The sequence below is a fragment of the Heterodontus francisci genome, chromosome 6 (assembly GCF_036365525.1).
Source record: "Heterodontus francisci isolate sHetFra1 chromosome 6, sHetFra1.hap1, whole genome shotgun sequence".
NCBI lineage: Eukaryota > Metazoa > Chordata > Chondrichthyes > Heterodontiformes > Heterodontidae > Heterodontus > Heterodontus francisci.
The window spans coordinates 70,241,729-70,260,901 of record NC_090376.1 but is presented as its reverse complement, the minus strand read 5'-3'; the positions used below and the strand labels follow the sequence as shown (position 1 = coordinate 70,260,901).

The 19,173-nt window shown below is 47.4% G+C and overlaps 1 protein-coding gene across 2 annotated transcripts in view; it reads right to left on the bottom strand.

Moving 5' to 3' along the window:
* chst10 (carbohydrate sulfotransferase 10) overlaps positions 1-16,388 on the bottom strand; it is an 86,792-nt gene extending 70,404 nt beyond the window's left edge. For both annotated transcript variants that reach the window (XM_068033880.1, XM_068033882.1), the window contains exon 1: positions 16,243-16,388. The gene's annotated coding sequence lies outside the window, so the exon portion shown is untranslated. The remainder of the gene's footprint in view (positions 1-16,242) is intronic.
* Positions 16,389-19,173: the final 2,785 nt, after the last annotated feature.

Below are 19,173 nucleotides of genomic sequence, written 5' to 3'. Positions count from 1 at the left end.
GTCTTGCTGCATTTCTACACGGACTGCTTCAGTATCTGAGGAGTCACGAATGGTGAACATTGTGCAATCATCTGCGAACATCCCCACTTCTGACCTTATGATTGATGAAGCAGCTGAAGATGGTTGGGCCTAGGACACTACCCTGAGGAAATCCTGCAGTGATGTCCTGCAGCTCAGATGATTGACCTCCAACAACCACAACCATCTTCCTTTGTGCTAGGTATGACTCTAGCCAGCGGAGGGTTTTCCCCCTGATTCCCATTGACCTCAGTTTTGCTAGGGCTCCTTGATGCCATACTCTGTCAAATGCTGCCTTGATGTCAAGGGCAGTCACTCTCACCTCACCTCTTGAGTTCAGCCCTTTTGTCCATGTTTGAACCAAGGCTGGAATGAAGTCAGGAGCTGAGTGGCCCTGGCGGATCCCAAACTGAGTGTCACTAAGCAGGCTACTGCTAAACAAGTGCTGCTTAATGGCACTGTTGGTGACACCTTCATCACTTTACTGATGATAGAGAGTAGGCTGATGGGGCGGTAATTGGCCGGGTTGGATTTGTCCTGCTTTTTGTGTACAGGACATACCTGGGCAATTTTCCACATTGCAGAGTAGATGCCAGTGTTGTAGCTGTACTGGAACAGCTTGACTAGGGGCGCAACTTCTGGAGCACAGGTCTTCAGTACTATTGCCGGAATATTGTCAGGGCCCATAGCTTTTGCAGTATCCAGTGCCTTCAGTCGTTTCTTGATATCACACGGAGTGAATCGAATTGGCTGCAGTCTGGCATCTGTGATGCTGGGGACTTCAGGAGGAGGCCAAGATGGATCATCAACTCAGCACATCTGGCTGAAGATTGTTGCAAATGCTTCAGCCTTATCTTTCGCACTGATGTGCTGGGCTCCCCCATCAATGAGGATGGGGTTATTTGTGGAGCCACCTCCTCCAGTTAGTTGTTTAATTGTCCACCACCATTCACAGCTGGATGTGGCAGGACTGCAGAGCTAAGATCTGATCCGTTGGTTATGGGATCGCTTATCTCTGTCTATCGCATGCTGCTTACACAGTTTGGCATGCAAGTAGTCCTGGGTTGTAGCTTCACCAGGTTGACACCTCATTTTGAGGTATGCCCTCCTGCACTCTTCATTGAACTAGGGTTGGTCTCCTGGCTTGATGGTAATGGTAGAGTGGGGGATATGCCGGGCCATGAGGTTACAGATTGTGGTTGACTCTGCTAGTTTGTGTTTATATTGTGCCTTTAACGTAATAAAACACCCCAAGGCGCTTCACAGGAGCGTTATAAAACAGATTTAACACCGAGCCACATAAGGAGATATCAGAACAGATGACCCAAAGCTTGGTCAAAGAGGTAGATTTTAAGGGGTATCTTAAAGCAGGAAAGAGAGATAGAATGGCAAGAGGTTTAGGAAGGGAATTCCAGAGGCAGCTGAAGGCTCGACCACCAATGGTGGAGCAATTAAAATTGGGAATGCTGTAGAGGCCAGAATCAGAGGAGTGCAGATATTTCGTAGGGTTTTGGGGCTGGAGAAGATTACAGAGATAGGAGGGGCGAGGCCATGGATGGATTGGAAAACTAGGGTGAGAATTTAAAAATTGAGACATTGCTTAATTGGCAGTCAATGTAGGTCAGCAAGCTCAGGGATGCTGGGTGAATGGGACTTGATGCGAGTGAGAACACAGACAGCAGAGTTTGGATGACCTCAAGTTTCCAAAGGGTAGAATGTAAGAGGCTGCCTAAGAGTGCATTGGAATAGTTAAGTCTCAAGGTAACAAAAGCATAGATGAAGGTATTAGCAGCAGATGTACAGCCTTCTTGCGGGCTGGGAGGACCCTCCTGATCAGGCACCCTGTGCCATACAGAGGGCCCACCCTCCACCGCAGCACAAGCTGCCCCTGCTGAAGTACCTCCCCCACCCTCCCCACTTCCTCCCCGGGGCCTAGCGATTTTCCCTGGCGAGGCCCAAAACCTTTCGCCTTTCGGTGCCAACGTCTATATTCCTCTTCTGGCTGGGTGCAGTCCCAGCAGTGGGCACCGTTCTCAGAGAGCAGTTTAGCTTCTGGAGGTGGAATTCCTACCTCAGAGGGGCAGAAGTCCCGCCCAAGGCCAATTAAGGGCCTGGACCACACAAAATCGCTGTGTGGCTTCCAGCCCAGCAGAGGTGGGAATGCCCCTGACTTTTCAGCCGGTGGGCAGGACCTCCACTGCCACGCAAAATTCCGGCCATAAAACTAGTAACGTTTTTAATTCTGAAAAAAAAAAATCAGTTATGTTTACAACAACAGGAGGGAACAAAATAAGCCCACAATGTAATTTATGCAACCGAACCACAATCATTACGCATATTTCTTAAACTCGCAGGTTTACAATAGAGCTTACTTACAGCCTCAACAGCATAGAGATTATGGTTTTAAAAACTCATATCAGGTGAAATAACATGTGTTTGTGCTGTTCATCTTTTATTGATTTATATGACAATACAAGACTTCCTTATGTAAATATTAGCCTTGGTTGATTGGTAGCATTTTCCCTCTGAGTTAGAAGATTGTGGACTCAAGTCTCACTCCAGATATTTGGGTATATAATGCTAGGCTGACACACTCAATGCAGAATTGAGGAAGCGCCACACTGTCGAAGGTATTGGCTTTCGGATACAATGTTAAAACAAGGACCCTTCTTCCCACTTAAATGGACATAAAAGATCTCAACAGCAATTTGTGTTTATATAGCATCCTTAACGTGATAAAACATTCCAAGGCACTTCACAGGAGCGTCATAAAGCAACATTTTGACACTGAGCCAAAAAAGGAGATATGAGGGCAGAAGACCCAAAGCTTGGTCAAAGAAGTAGATTGCAAGGAGCAACCCAAAGCAGGAAAGTGAGGCAGAGAGATGCAGAGGTTTAGAAAGGGAATTCCAGAGCTTAGGGCCTAGGCAGTGGAAGGTACGGCCACCAACAGTGCAGCAACTAAAATTGGGGATGATCTAGAGGTCTAAATTAGAGAAATGCAGATATCTTGGAGAGTTGTGGGGCTGGGGGAGATTACAGAGATAGGGAAGGGTGAGGCCATGGAGGGATTTGAAAAAAAGGCTGAGAATTTTAATATCAAGGTAATGCTTAACTGGGAGATATCGTAGGTCAGTGAGCATTTGGGTGATAGGTGATTGGTAATTGGGACTTGGTGCTGATAATGACGCAGGCAACAGAGTTTTGGATAACTTCAAGTTTACGAAGGGTAGAATGTGGAAGGCCAGCCAGCAGTACATTGGAATGGTCAAGTGAAGAGATAACAAAGGCACTTATGAGCGGTTCAGCAAGCAGATGAGCTGAGACAGGGAGAGAGTCAGGCGATATTACAGAGGTGAAAATAGGAGGCATTAGTGATCACACAGATATGATTGGAAGCTCATTCTCAGGGTCATATATGACACCAAGGTTGCAAACAGTCTAGTTCAGCTTCAGAAAGTTGCCAGTGTCATGCACAGAAGGAGCCGTGACGAAATAAACAGTGAAACGGAAGAATTATGAATTTAAAAAGTCAACTGCCAAACAAAACCTCAAGAACATGGACACTTATACAAGGGTGATAGGTGATTTTTACCGTAAAAGGTAGCCCTCTAGAGAGACAGAGGGAGATCAAGCCTTCAGAAAGCAGTCCAGCCAGGGGCTGTGAAAGAGATCTGGCCAAGCAGGAAGAGGCCCTGCTGCTAATTCCATACTTCAACTGGCTGCAGCAGAGAACGTAAAGTGACCACCACCTCCAGTCTGAAGTTTTAATCACCAGAAAATCTACAACACCTTAACAAGTTCAAGACTACAAACACCCAGGCTTGCACCTTTAAAAGAGACCGTCCTCCTGAGAAAATTCAACAGGTTTTCCGTAAACCATGAACACCTACCTCACTTTGAATTTCAACGACTTACAAGTTTTCTCTCTACTTATATATTCTTGCGTATGTGTGCGTGAGTGAACCTGTGCGTGGTTGAGGTTGCGACCATTCAGGGAATTATGTAAAAATAGTTATCTTTTTTGTAACCTACGAGAAAACATAGCATTTGTCCATTTATTTGACCCTAAAAAACACTCAGGGACTAACTAACCATTTTTAACAAAGCACAATTGCGGTCAGTTGGGAGGTGAACCAGAAACTCCCCTTTCCACCTGTCCGTAACATGAGAGAGGGGAATGGAGTCAGTGGCTTTTTGCCGTGGGGACCGAAGACATTGACTTTGGTTTTCCTAGTGCTTAATGGGAAGAATTTTCTATTCATCTAGTACTGGATGTTGGACAAGCAGTCTGACAATTTAGAGACAGTGGAGGGATTGACAGAAGCGGTGGTGAGGTAGAGCTCAGTATCATCGGCATATGTGGGAAACGATGCTGTGTTTTCAGATGATGTCGTCGAGAAACACCATGTAGATGAGAAATAGGAAGGAGTCAACGGTAGAACCTTGCGGGGGGAGGGGGGGGTCGGTGGGGGGTGATGGGTACCAGAGCTCAAAAGAAACAGAAGCCATTGCAGGTGATTCTCTGGCTACAGTTAAATGGATAAGAATGGAACCAGACGAGTGCAGTCCCACCAATTGAATGACAGTGGTGTGGCGTTGCGGCATATGGCATGATCAACAGTATCAAAGCCTGCAGACAGGCTGAGAAGGATAAAGTGGGATAGTCTGCCTTTGTCACAGTACCATAGGATGTCATTTGTGATTTTAATAAGACTCATTTCTGTAGTGTGGCAGGGGTAGAAACCTAATTTGAAGGATTCAAACATGGAGCGCCAGAAAAAGATGGGCACAGATTTGGGAGACAACCTGTCCCACGACATTATTTAAAGGAGCAGGAAAGTTCTCCTAGTACCCTGGCACACATTTATCCCTCAAGCAACATCACTAAAATAAATACAACAAAAACAAGAAATGCTGGAATCACTCAGCAGGTCTGGCAGCATCTGTGGAAAGAGAAGCAGAGTTAACGTTTCGGATCAGTGACCCTTCTTCGGAACTGACAAATATTAGAAAAGTCACAGATTATAAACAAGTGAGGTGGGGGTGGGGCAAGAGATAACAAAGGAGAAGGTGTAGATTGGACCAGGCCACATAGCTGACCAAAAGGTCACGGAGCAAAGGCAAACAATATGTTAATGGCGTGTTGAAAGACAAAGCGTTAGTACAGATTAGGTGTGAATACACTGAATATTGAACAACAGCAAGTGCAAACCTGAAGAAAAACAACCTGAAAAAAACAGTGGGTAAGCAAACTGAACAAACTAAGATGAAATGAAATAAATGCAAAAAAAGATTGTAAAAAATGTAAAAAGGAATGTAAAAAAAAGGAAGAAAAAAATAACTAAAAATGAAAGTAAAATGGGGGGCTGTCATGCTCTGAAATTATTGAACTCAATGTTCAGTCCAGCAGGCTGTAGTGTGACTAATCGGTAGATGAGATGCTGTTCCTCGAGCTTGTGTTGATGTTCACTGGAACACTGCAGCAATCCCAGGACAGAGATGTGAGCATGACAGCAGGGGAGAGTGTTGAAATGGCAAGCAAACGGAAGCACAGGGTCCTGCTTGCGGACTGAGCGGAGATGTTCCGCAAAGCGGTCACCCAGTCTGCGCTTGGTCTCCCCAATGTAGAGGAGACCACACTGTGAGCAGCGAATACAGTATACTACATTGAAAGAAGTACAAGTAAATCGCTGCTTCACCTGAAAGGAGTGTTTGGGGCCTGGGATAGTGAGGAGAAAAGAGGTAAATGGGCAGGTATTACACCTCCTGCGGTTGCAGGGGAAGGTGCCCTGGGACGGGGACGAGGTGGTGGGGGTAATGGAGGAGTGGACCAGGGTGTCGCGGAGGGAACGATCCCTTCGGAATGCTGACAGGGGAAGGGAGGGGAAGATGCGACTGGTAGTGGCATCACGCTGGAGGTGGCGAAAATGGCGGAGGATGATCCTTTGGATATGGAGGCTGGTGGGATGAAAAGTGAGGACAAAGGGAACCCTGTCACGGTTCTGGGAGGGAGGGGAAGGGGTGAGGGTAGAGGTGCGGAGAATGGGTCGGACACGGTTGAGGGCCCTGTCAACCACAGTGGGGGGAAATCCTCAGTTGAGGAAAAAGGAGGTCATATCAGAAGCACATTCATGGAAGGTAGCATCATCAGAGCAGATGCGTCGGAGACGGAGAAACTGGGAGAATGGAATGGAGTCCTTACAGGAGGTAGGGTGTGAAGAAGTGTAGTCGAGGTAGCTGTGGGAGTCAGTGGGCTTATAATGGATATTGGTAGACAACCTATCCCCAGAGATGGAGACAGAGAAGTCGAGGAAGGGAACGGAAGTGTCAGAGATGGACCATGTAAAGGTGAGAGAAGGGTGGAAATTGGAAGCAAAGTTGATAAAGTTTTCTAGTTCGGGGCGGGAGCAGGAAACGGCACCGATACAGTCATCAATGTACCGGAAAAAGAGTTGGGGGAGGGGGCCTGAGTAGGACTGGAACAAAGAATGCTCGACATATCCCACAAAAAGACAGGCATAACTAGGACCCATGCGGGTACCCATAGCGACACCTTTTACTTGAAGGAAGTGCATGGAGTTGAAGGAGAAGTTGTTCAATGTGAGAACAAGTTCAGCCAGGCGGAGGAGGGCGTTGGTGGATGGGGACTGGTTGGGCCTCTGTTCCAGGAAGAAGCGGAGAGCCCTCAAACCATCCTGGTGGGGGATGGTGGTGTAGAGCGATTGGACGTCCATAGTGAAGAGGAGGCGGTTGGGATCAGGAAACTGGAAATTGTGTAAATGACGTAGGGCGTCAGAAGAGTCACGGATGTAGGTGGGAAGAGACTGGACCAGCGGAGAAAAGATAGAGTCAAGATAGGAAGAAATAAGTTCAGTGGGGCAGGAGCAGGCTGACACAATGGGTCTGCCGGGACAGTCCCGTTTGTGGATTTTGGGAAGGAGGTGGAAGTGAGCTGTCCGGGGTTGTGGGACTATGAGGTTGGAAGCCGTAGAGGGAAGATCTCCAGAGGAGATGAGGTCAGTGACAGTCCTTTGGACGGTGGCTTGATGTTCGGTGGTGGGGTCATGGTCCAGAGGGAGGTAGGAAGAGGTGTCTGTGAGTTGGCGTTGAGCTTCTGCAAGGTAGAGGTCGGTACGCCATACAACAGCAGCACCACCCTTGTCTGCAGGTTTGATGACCATGTCGGGGTTAGACCTGAGAGAACGGAGTGCCTCAAGTTCAGAGGGGGACAGGTTAGAGTGAGTGAGGGGGGCAGAGAAATTGAGACGACCAATGTCTCGCCGACAGTTTTCAATGAAGAGATCAAGAGCGGGTAAGAGGCCAGGGGGAGGGGTCCAGGTAGAGGGAGAATGCTGGAGGCGGGTGAATGGGTCTGCTGGTCGGGGGGAGGACTCCTGGTCGAAGAAGTGAGCCCGGAGGCAGAGGCGACGGAAGAAGAGCTCAACGTCATGCCGAGCGCGAAATTCATTGAGGTGGGGGCGTAAGGGGATAAAACTGAGACCTTTGCTGAGTACAGAACGCTCAGCATCAGAGAGGGGGAGGTCAGAGGGTATAGTGAATACACGGCAAGGGGTCAGATCAGAAGGGGTGGGGTCAGAGGGAAGTGAAGCGGAAGGAGGATCTGGAGGGGCATTAGTCCCCATCAGCTGCTGGAGCTTGCGTTCCTTAACACCTGAAAGGAAGAAAAAAAGTTTTTTGTTAATGCGTCGGATGAGACGTAAGATGAGATGAAACTGCGGAGTAGAACAGCTTTGAGATAAGGTGAGACGGTGCTGCTGGAGAGAGAGGTCCAGTGTGTGCATGTGGCGGCGCATAGCACTGAGTGTGGATCTCAGGATGCGGCGAGAGTAGCAGTCCGAGGAACGTTGTATTTCTCGGAGATACCGGTGATCCTGGGTGGTTTCAAAGCATGATGGGTGAAACTGCAGTTGGAATCCATGTGGAATAAGTCGGAGCCGGAGACAGTCACTGAGGAAGGAGATGTGGCTGTGAAAATGAGTTTTGGTAGATACCTTATCAAACACCAGGAGGGAAATAGAAAGCAATGAAGGTGAACAAGGTAAAAGAGACAAACGAAAATCCCGTCGGAGAGAAGAGCAGAACTTCTTCAAGGTAGGCATTCCTGGAAGAGAAGTGGCAGTGAATTAAACAGTAAAATAAAAGCAAAATACTGCGGATGCTGGAAATCTGAAACAAAAACAAGAAATGCTGGAAACCTGAAACAAAGACAAGAAATGCTGGAATCACTCAGCAGGTCTGGCAGCATCTGTGGAAAGAGAAGCAGAGTTAACGTTTCGGGTCAGTGACCCTTCTTCGGAACTGACAAATATTAGAAAAGTCACAGATTATAAACAAGTGAGGTGGGGGTGGGGCAAGAGATAACAAAGGAGAAGGTGCAGATTGGACCAGGCCACATAGCTGACCAAAAGGTCACGGAGCAAAGGCAAACAATATGTTAATGGCGTGTTGAAAGACAAAGCATTAGTACAGATTAGGTGTCAATACACTGAATATTGAACAGCAGCAAGTGCAAACCTGAAGAAAAACAACCTGCAAAAAACAGTGGGTAAGCAAACTGAACAAACTAAGATGAAATGAAATAAATGCAAAAAGATTGTAAAAAATGTAAAAAGGAATGTAAAAAAAAGGAAGAAAAAATAACTAAAAATGAAAGTAAAATGGGGGGCTGTCATGCTCTGAAATTATTGAACTCAATGTTCAGTCCGGCAGGCTGTAGTGTGCCTAATCGGTAGATGAGATGCTGTTCCTCGAGCTTGCGTTGATGTTCACTGGAACACTGCAGCAATCCCAGGACAGAGATGTGAGCATGAGAGCAGGGGGGAGTGTTGAAATGGCAAGCAACCGGAAGCTCAGGGTCCTGCTTGCGGACTGAGCGGAGATGTTCCGCAAAGCGGTCACCCAGTCTGCGCTTGGTCTCCCCAATGTAGAGGAGACCACACTGTGAGCAGCGAATACAGTATACTACATTGAAAGTAGTACAAGTAAATTGCTGCTTCACCTGAAAGGAGTGTTTGGGGCCTGGGATAGTGAGGAGAGAGGAGGTAAATGGGCAGGTATTACACCTCCTGCGATTGCAGGGGAAGGTGCCCTGGGACGGGGACGAGGTGGTGGGGGTAATGGAGGAGTGGACCAGGGTGTCGCGGAGGGAACGATCCCTTCGGAATGCTGACAGGGGAAGGGAGGGGAAGATGCGACTGGTAGTGGCATCACACTGGAGGTGGCGAAAATGGCGGAGGATGATCCTTTGGATATGGAGGCTGGTGGGATGAAAAGTGAGGACAAGGGGAACCCTGTCACGGTTCTGGGAGGGAGGGGAAGGGGTGAGGGTAGAGGTACGGGGAATGGGTCGGACACGGTTGAGGGCCCTGTCAACCACAGTGGGGGGAAATCCTCAGTTGAGGAAAAAGGAGGTCATATCAGAAGCACCGTCATGGAAGGTAGCATCATCAGAGCAGATGCGTCGGAGACGGAGAAACTGGGAGAATGGAATGGAGTCCTTACAGGAGGTAGGGTGTGAAGAAGTGTAGTCGAGGTAGCTGTGGGAGTCAGTGGGCTTATAATGGATATTGGTAGACAACCTATCCCCAGAGATGGAGACAGAGAAGTCGAGGAAGGGAACAGAAGTGTCAGAGATGGACCATGTAAAGGTGAGAGAAGGGTGGAAATTGGAAGCAAAGTTGATAAAGTTTTCTAGTTCGGGGCAGGAGCAGGAAACGGCACCGATACAGTCATCAATGTACCGGAAAAAAGAGTTGGGGAGGGGGCCTGAGTAGGACTGAAACAAAGAATGCTCGACATATCCCACAAAAAGACAGGCATAACTAGGACCCATGCGGGTACCCATAGCGACACCTTTTACTTGAAGGAAGTGCATGGAGTTGAAGGAGAAGTTGTTCAATGTGAGAATAAGTTCAGCCAGGCGGAGGAGGGTGTTGGTGGATGGGGACTGGTTGGGCCTCTGTTCCAGGAAGAAGCGGAGAGCCCTCAAACTGGCTGTAAAATTCTTTGAGACATCCTGTAGTCTGAAAAGTCTAAACAAAATCCTCACATAATTTAACAGTAAAAACAATTGACAGAGTAGTTGTTGTAATTCTGAAAGCTTGTCTACAATATTCAGGCAATGCTCTGCTTATAAAATCACATAACACCCTTGATTAAACAGTTGGATTGTCATCACTCCCAGGTAAACACAGCTTTCAATCAAAGGTAAGCTGTCACTTACCAGCCTCTTTAACATGAGCATGTGGAGAACAAATCCATTGCTTCGCTCCCCGCTCAATAAAATGATGCTAAAGAGGGACCCCAGGGAGCAAATTTTTTTCCCGAAATGACTGATCAATGGGACCGTTCTACAGCACCCATTTTGGCTGTTCCCTTAGAGCATTTATAGCGCGCTGATTGGTTGTTCCTTCGCACATACATTCCCAGTTACGTCATTGTAAACAATGTACAAAAATGGTTGGTAATTACAGTTTTCTCAAATATTAAACATATATGAATCAATGCAGACTCAATTCACTGAACAAAAATCAAGTGCTCCCTAGTCTCCTTTTACGAAACTCGCGACCTCTACCACCTGGAAGGACAAGGGCAGCAGATGTGTGGAAAGACTACGACCTGCAAGTTCCTGTCCAAGTCACATACCATCCTGACTTGGAACTATATTGCTGTTCCTTCACTGTCACTGGGTCTAAATCCTGGAACTCCCTTCCTAACAGCACTGTCATGTACCTACCCTACATGGACTGCAGCAGTTCAAGAAGGCAGCTCACTTTCTCAAGGGCAATTAGGCATCAAGCTGCAGGATGCTGATGATGCTTGTGTCTGTGCACACTCAGAGGCCGAGCTTCAAACCCTCGTCGATGCATTCACGGACGCATATGAAAGAATGGTCCTTTAGCTAAACATCCGGAAGACAAAGGTCCTCTACCAGCCTCCCGCAGCGTAACACTGCTCCCTGACTATCAAGATCCACAGTGAACCACTGGACAATGTGGATCACTTCTCATACCTTGGGAGTCTCCGCTCAGCAAGGGCAGACATCGATGTTAAAACTTAGCATCGCCTCCAGTGTGCCAGTGCAGCCATCGGTCTTCTGAGGAAAACAATGTTTGACGAAAAAGACCTCAAACCTAGCACCAAGCTCATGGTCTACAGAGCTCGGTGTTACCTGCCCTCCAGTGTCAGAAACTTAGACACTATACAGCAGACATCTTAAAGCCCTGGAGAGCTATCACCCGCGGTGCCTCCACAAGATCCTGCAAATTCAGTGGCAGGACAGGCGCTCTAATATCAATGTCCTTTCTCAGGCCAACATACCCAGTATAGAGACAGGTGTCATGGCTAGTCAGTTACATTGGGTGGGCCACATCATCAGCATGCCTGACACAAGATTCCCAAAACAAGATTTCTACTCCAAGCTCCATCACGGCAAGAGGCTACCAGGAGGGCAAAGGGAACGTTACAAGGATGTCCTTAACGCCTCCCTGAAAAAATGTGATATCTCCACTGATTTGTGGGAATCTCTTGCCCGAAACCGCCCAAAATGGAGAAGAAGCATCTGTGATGGTGCCAGCTAGTTTGAACAACATCAACATGCCCAGGCAGCAATCAAGTGCAAACAGCGGAAGTAGCGTTCTGAAATTCGAATGTCCCATTCACTCGCCTCACCAAAAACCACCTGCCCCACCTGTGGCAGAGTGCGTGGATCCAGAATTAGACTATTCAGTCACCTAAGGACCCACAACCCTGGAGTGGAAGAAAGTCATCCTCGATCCTGAGGGACTGCCTGAGAAGAAGTAGTTGTGTGCATGAAACAACTGCGACCGTATGAGTGACTAAATGAAGGTTAGAGCTGACATGAAAGGAATGGACAATGTAGGAAACATTAACAATAGGTTTGGTGTAATTGTTATGACATTCTTATTTGTTCTAGGTCTTTGTACAGGGCATGCGCATGATTTCCTATTATCAATAAGACCATTCCACAGCGCCCTGATTGGCTGTTCTCTTGCACATTATGTCATCGTAACGCTGGGTGTAGCCTCACTGCAACAGCAATCATCGTATCATTGTTTTCGTAATACTAACAGCGAGAATAAGGCATCGTCATCAGTACATAACTACCTTGAACCTTTGTTAAGTTTATTTATAGTCGTTCTAATTTCTTCAATATAATCTTGTTGGACTCATTCAAGTGTGAAACTGGACTTCTTTTAGCCGTACATAATACGGTGTGCATGCCAAGTCACATGCATCACATGAATGAGCACATTAACTTTCCATATGGCCAAATCAGCTATAGCATGTACACAAAGTGGAACGATAGCTGTGCATCGCATATAGTGGAAGAATTTTCAGGGCTTCCAGGTCTGAGTGTATTCGAGGACATCAGTAAGACAATATCCACTTTCTTACCTTCTTCACATTTTCTGTAGGTCACACAAAAATGTATGACGTAAAGCTGGTTGAGTTAGCTTGTCCAACTTTAGATCTACTATGATTTATGGCACAGAAGGAGGCCATTCAGCCTATCGTGTCCATGCCAGCACTCTGCAAAGCAATCCAGTCAGTCCCACTCCCCCACTCAATCCCTGTAGCCCTGCAAATGTATTTCCATCAAGTGTCCATCCAGTTTGCTTTTTAAATCATTGTTCGTCTCTGCTTCCACCACACTCATGTGCAGCAAGTTCCAGGTCATTATCACTCGCTGTGTAAAAAAAGTTCTTTCTCACATTCCCCCTGGATCTCTTGCCCAAAACCTTTAATCTGCATCCTCTAGTCCTTGTTCCATCAGTTAATGGGAACAGCTGCTCTCAATATGTCCTGCAACCATCACGCTTGCTTCAGCTGAACAAAATATGTGACAGCCATTCGCTGGTTCATTCTTCAGAGCAAAGCTTTGACTAATCAGAGTCAAGCTGCCTGGTTTAAATTTCAAACAAAGCTTGGTAGTTAACTGGTGTATTCTCCATGGCAACATCTCTACCAATCAGAATTCACTTGCCAACTAATCAGCACTCTCCTCTCATACAGTATTAAGTTGTTGTTTTCCCTTACATTGGTATTCTTGCGATTGTCCTGATAAGTACAAGATGAAAAGCTTCGACAAAATGTCTATTTTCAGCAATACACAGAAAAATGTGAGGTGATGCATTTTTGCAGAAGTGATAGGGAGAGGCAATATGGACGTAATGGCACAGTTCTAAAGAGTATGCAGAAATAGAGGGACATGGGGGTGCATGCGCATGGATCTTTGAGGATGGCAGGACATATTGAGAGAGTGGTTAGCAAAGCATATGGGATCTTCAACTTCCTAAATCAAGGCATAGAGTACAAAAGCAGGGAAGTTATGCTGAACCTTTATAAAGCTTTGATTAGGCCCCAACTAGAGCATTGTGTCCTGTTCTGGTCACCACACTTTAGGAAGGATGCAAGGGCCCTTGATGGGGTGCAGAAGAGATTTACCAGAATTATTCCAGAGATGGGGGATTTTAGTTACAAGGTTAGGTTGGAAAAGCTGGGGTTGTCCTCCTTGGAGCAAAGGAGATAGAGGGGAAGATTTGATCAAGACATACAAAATTATGACAAGCTTAGATAAGTTAGACAAGGTAAAACTGTTCCCAATAACTGATGGCACAAGGACTAGGGACACAGATTGAAAACTCTGGGCAAGTGATGCAGGGGAAATGTAAGGAAGAAGTTTTTTTACACAGCGGTGGTAATGATCTGGAACTCGCTGCCCATGAGTGAGGTGGAAGTGGAGACAATCAATGATTTCAAAGGAAATTGGATGGGCATTTGACAGAAATAAATTTTCAGGGCTATGGGGCAGGGGAATGGGACTGGATTACCGCATAGAGCTGGCATGGGCAAGATGGGCCAAATGGCCACTTTCTGTGCCGTAGAAGGTCCTCAGTACCTTGCTCTACGGCAGCGAGGCCTGGACAACGTATGCCAGCCAAGAGCGACGTCTCAATTCATTCCATCTTCGCTGCCTTCGGAGAATACTTGGCATCAGGTGGCAGGACTATATCTCCAACACAGAAGTCCTTGAAGCGGCCAACACCCCCAGCTTATACACACTACTGAGTCAGCGGCGCTTGAGATGGCTTGGCCATGTGAGCCGCATGGAAGATGGCAGGATCCCCAAAGACACATTGTACAGCGAGCTCGCCACTGGTATCAGACCCACCGGCCGTCCATGTCTCCGTTATAAAGACGTCTGCAAACGCGACATGAAATCGTGTGACATTGATCACAAGTCGTGGGAGTCAGTTGCCAGCATTCGCCAGAGCTGGCGGGCAGCCATAAAGACAGGGCTAAATTGTGGCGAGTCGAAGAGACTTAGTAGTTGGCAGGAAAAAAGACAGAGGCGCAAGGGGAGAGCCAACTGTGCAACAGCCCCAACAAACAAATTTCTCTGCAGCACCTGTGGAAGAGCCTGTCACTCCAGAATTGGCCTTTATAGCCACTCCAGGCGCTGCTTCACAAACCACTGACCACCTCCAGGCGCGTATCCATTGTCTCTCGAGATAAGGAGGCCCAAAAGAAGAAAAAAAGAAGAGATATTTCTATAACTATGACTGACGTTACATCATATCAGAAATAAAGTTTTACAAGCTGATTCAACCAGTTTACATCATACACTTTTGTGGCCTACATAAAATGTGAAGGCGGCAAGAAGGTGGATATTGCCTTATTGATGCCCTGTAGTACACTCAGGTCTGGATGCCCTGAAAGTACATACAGTATATGTGATGCACATCTAGCTTTCCAATTTGCACACATACCATAGCTGATTTGGCCAGATGGAAAGATAATGTGCTCATATGCATAGACATGCATGCATATGGCTTGGCATAGACGACATATTATGTACGATTGAAAGGAGGCCAGTTTCACGCTTGAATGAGTACAACGAGGTAATATTGAGTGAATTACAACAAAAATAACTAAAATTACCAAAGTTCAGGGTAGTTATGCACTCATGACGAAGTCTCATTCTCACTGTTAGTATTACGAAAACAATGAAATGATGATTGTTGTGGTGAGGTCGCATCCATGCCTGAACCCAGCATTATAATGACATAATGTGCAAGAGAACAGCCAATCAGGGCACTGTAAAACGGTCTAAGAAAACAGCCAATCAGGGCGCTGTTGAATGGTCTCATTGATAATAGGTAATCATGCGCATGACCTACACAAAGACCGAGAACGAACGCAAATATCATAACAAATACACAGAACTCATCGAAAATGTTTCCCAAATTGTTCATTCTTTTCACGTCAGCTTTTACACTCATTCAGTCACATACGGTCGCAGTTGTTTCATGCACACAACACAAAGCACAGCGCCGCACAAAAATCATCAAAATAATTGCAGATAAACAAAAATTATCTAAATAAAACAGCGCTATGTTTCAGAAGACTGAGAATCTCATCCTTCTACTGATATAATAAATACATAGCAAATTACATATTTAGAATGGGTAAAACAAGGAAGTTTTTACTCTAAAATAAAGGAAAATACCGCAGATGCTGGAAATCTGGAATAAAAACAAAAAGTGGTGGAAAATAACATCAGTGGAGAGATGAAAGGTCACTGACCTGAAACATTAACTTTGTTTCTCTCTCCACAGATGCTGCCAGACCAGCTTTTATTTTATATTGAAGTTTTTTACTCCTCTGTTTACAGTGATTTTCAGACTATTTTCTCCTTAATACTTCCACATACAGTATTTAGTGCAGTTTGTAAAAGGAGACGATGAGGCACTTGATTTTTGTTCAGTAAATTGAGCCTGTATTGCGAAAACTGAGATTTCCAACCATTTTTGTTCATGAGATGGGCAGTTGATGATGACTGGGAATGTAATGCACAAGGAAAACAGCCAATCAGGGCGCTGTAAAAAGCTCCAAGGAGTCAGCCAATCAGTGCGCTGTAAAATGGTCCAATGAAGCAACCAATCAGGGCGCTGTAAAACGATTCCATCAATAAGACGTTTGAGAGAAATCAAAATTCGTTTTCCATCCCCCCCCCCCCATCCCAACCTGGCCGTGCACAATGTGTCAGCAGCTGGAAACGAGAAGCCGAGGATCCCGACCAACGGCAGCAAACCACGCTCCACATCAATGAAGCCCGGGACCGAATCTTTCCTTCGCACGCCGAGCCCAGACACTGCTCACTTCGACCTAACCCACCTGCTCAACTCCGGGCCTAAGGAGTAGCCAAAACACCGCACCAAGCCCCTCTACTCCAACACGAACAGGCCAGTCTGCTTTCCACCCGACCGCCCAAGACAACCACAACAGCGCATCACTAGAGACTGTCCGGCACTGCAGCTCCAGGGTCCTCCTAGTGGAGACTGACCGGCACTGCAGCGCCAGGGTCCTCCTAGTGGAGACTGTCCGGCACTGCAGCTCCAGGGTCCTCCTAGTGGAGACTGACCGGCACTGCAGCGCCAGGGTCCTCCTAGTGGAGACTGTCCGGCACTGCAGCTCCAGGGTCCTCCTAGTGGAGACTGACCGGCACTGCAGCGCCAGGGTCCTCCTAGTGGAGACTGTCCGGCACTGCAGCTCCAGGGGCCTCCTAGTGGAGACTGACCGGCACTGCAGCTCCAGGGTCCTCCTAGTGGAGACTGTCCGGCACTGCAGCTCCAGGGTCCTCCTAGTGGAGACTGACCGGCACTGCAGCGCCAGGGTCCTCCTAGTGGAGACTGTCCGGCACTGCAGCTCCGGGGGCCTCCTCGTGGAGACTGACCGGCACTGCAGCTCCAGGGTCCTCCTAGTGGAGACTGTCCGGCACTGCAGCTCCAGGGGCCTCCTAGTGGAGACTGTCCGGCACTGCAGCTCCAGGGTCCTCCTAGTGGAGACTGTCCGGCACTGCAGCTCCAGGGTCCTCCTAGTGGGGACTGTCCGGCACTGCAGCTCCAGGGTCCACCTGGTGGAGACTGTCCGGCACTGCAGCTCCAGGGGCCTCCTGGTGGAGACTGTCCGGCACTGCAGCTCCAGGGTCCTCCTAGTGGAGACTGTCCGGCACTGCAGCTCCAGGGTCCTCCTGGTAAAGTAAAAGCAAAAAACTGCAGATGCTGGAAATCCGAGATGAAAACAAGAAAAGCTGGAAATACTCGGCAGGTCTAGCAGCATCTGTGGAGAGAGAAGCAGAGTTAACATTTCAAGTCTTGACCCTTCGCCAGAACCTGCAAATATTAGAAATGTAAAAAGTTTTAAGCAAGTAAAGCAGGGGTGAGGCAAGAGATAACAAAAAGGAAGGTGTTGGTAGGACAAGGTCACAGAGAATAACTGACCAGAAGGTCATGGAGCAAAGGCAAATGGTATGTTAATGGCGTGCTGAAAGGCAAAGCATTCGTACAGAGAGGGTATTAATGGACAGAAAACTGAACAGCCTGGCCCCAAGCACAAACATAAAAAAAACAGTGCGTAGGCACAGTAGAAACATACTAAAATAAAATAAACACATAAAAATTTTTTTTAAATAAATAAAAAGGGCCTGTCATGCTCTGAAATTATTGAACTAAATATTCAGTCGGGCAGGCTGTAGCATGCCTAATCGGTAAATGAGTTTCTATTCCTCGAGCTTGTGTTGATGTTTACTGGAAAACTGCAGCAAGCCCAGGATAGAAATGTGGGCATGAGAGCAGGGAGGTGTGTTGAAATGGCCAGCAACCGGTAGCTTGGGGGCATGCTGTCAGACTGGGCGGAGGTGTTCCGCAAAGTGGTCACCCAATCAGCGTTGGGTCTCCCCAATGTAGAGAAGACCACTTTGTGAGCAGCGAATACAGCATACTAAATTGAAAGAAGTACAAGTAAATCATTGCTTCACCTGAAAGGAGTGTTTGGGGCCTTGGATAGTGAGGAGAGAGGAGGTAAATGGGCAGGTATTACACCTCCTGCGATTGCAGGGGAAGCTGCCGTGGGAAGAGGACGAGGTGGTGGAGGTAATGGAGGAGTGGACCAGGATGTCGCTGAGGGAACGATCCCTTTGTAATGCTGACAGGGGAGGGGAGGGGAAGATGCATTTGGTAGTGGCATCATGCTGGATGTGGTTGAAATGGCGGAGGATGATCCTTTGGATGTGGAGGCTGGTGGGGTGGAAAGTGAGGACAAGGGGAACTCTGTCGCGGGTCTCGGAGGAAGGGAAAAGGGTAAGGGTAGAGGTACAGGAAATGGGCCGGACACGGTTGAGGGCCCTGTCAACCACAGTGGGGGGGAATTATCGGTTGAGGAAAAATGAAGACATATCAGAAGCACCGTCATGGAAGGTAGCATCATCAGAGCAGGTGCATCGGAGACGGAGAAACTGGGAGAATGGAATGGAGTCCTTACAGGTGGTAGGATGTGAAGAAGTGTAGTCGAGATAGCTGTGGGAGTGGTTGGGCTTATAATGAATATTAGAAGACAGCCTATCCCAGAGATGGAGACAGAGAAGTTGAGGAAGGGAAGGTAAGTGTCGGAGATGGACCATGTAAAGGTGAGAGAAGGGTGGAAATTAGAAGCAAAGTTGATAAAGTTTTCCGATTCCGGGCAGGAGCAGGAAACTTGGTTGAGGGAAGGACAGGATTGGCAGCTAAATGTTACAGGATTTAGAAGCTTCAGGCGGGATAGAGGGGGATGTAAAAGGGGTGGGGGAGTTGCATTACTGGTTAAGGAGAATATCACAGCTGTACTGCGGGAGAACACCTTGGAGGGGTCATGCAGCGAGGCAATATGGGTGGAGCTCAGGAATAGGAAGGGTGCAGTCACGATGTTGGGGGTTTACTACAGGCCTCCCAACAGCCAGCGGGAGGTAGAGGAGCAGATATGTGACAGATTTTGAAAAGATGTAAAGGTAACAGGGTTGTAGTGGTGGGTGATTTTAACTTCCCCGATATTGACTGGGACTCACTTAGTGCTAGGGGCTTGGATGGGGCAGAAATTGTAAGGAGCATCCAGGAGGACTTCTTGAAACAATACATAGATAGTCCAACTAGGGATGGGGCCGTACTGGACCTGGTATTGGGGAATGAGCCCAGCCAGGTGGTCGAAGTTTCAGTGGGGGAGCATTTCGGGAACAGTAAACATAATTCCATAAGTTTTAAGCTACTTGTGGATAAGGATAAGAGTAGTCCTCGG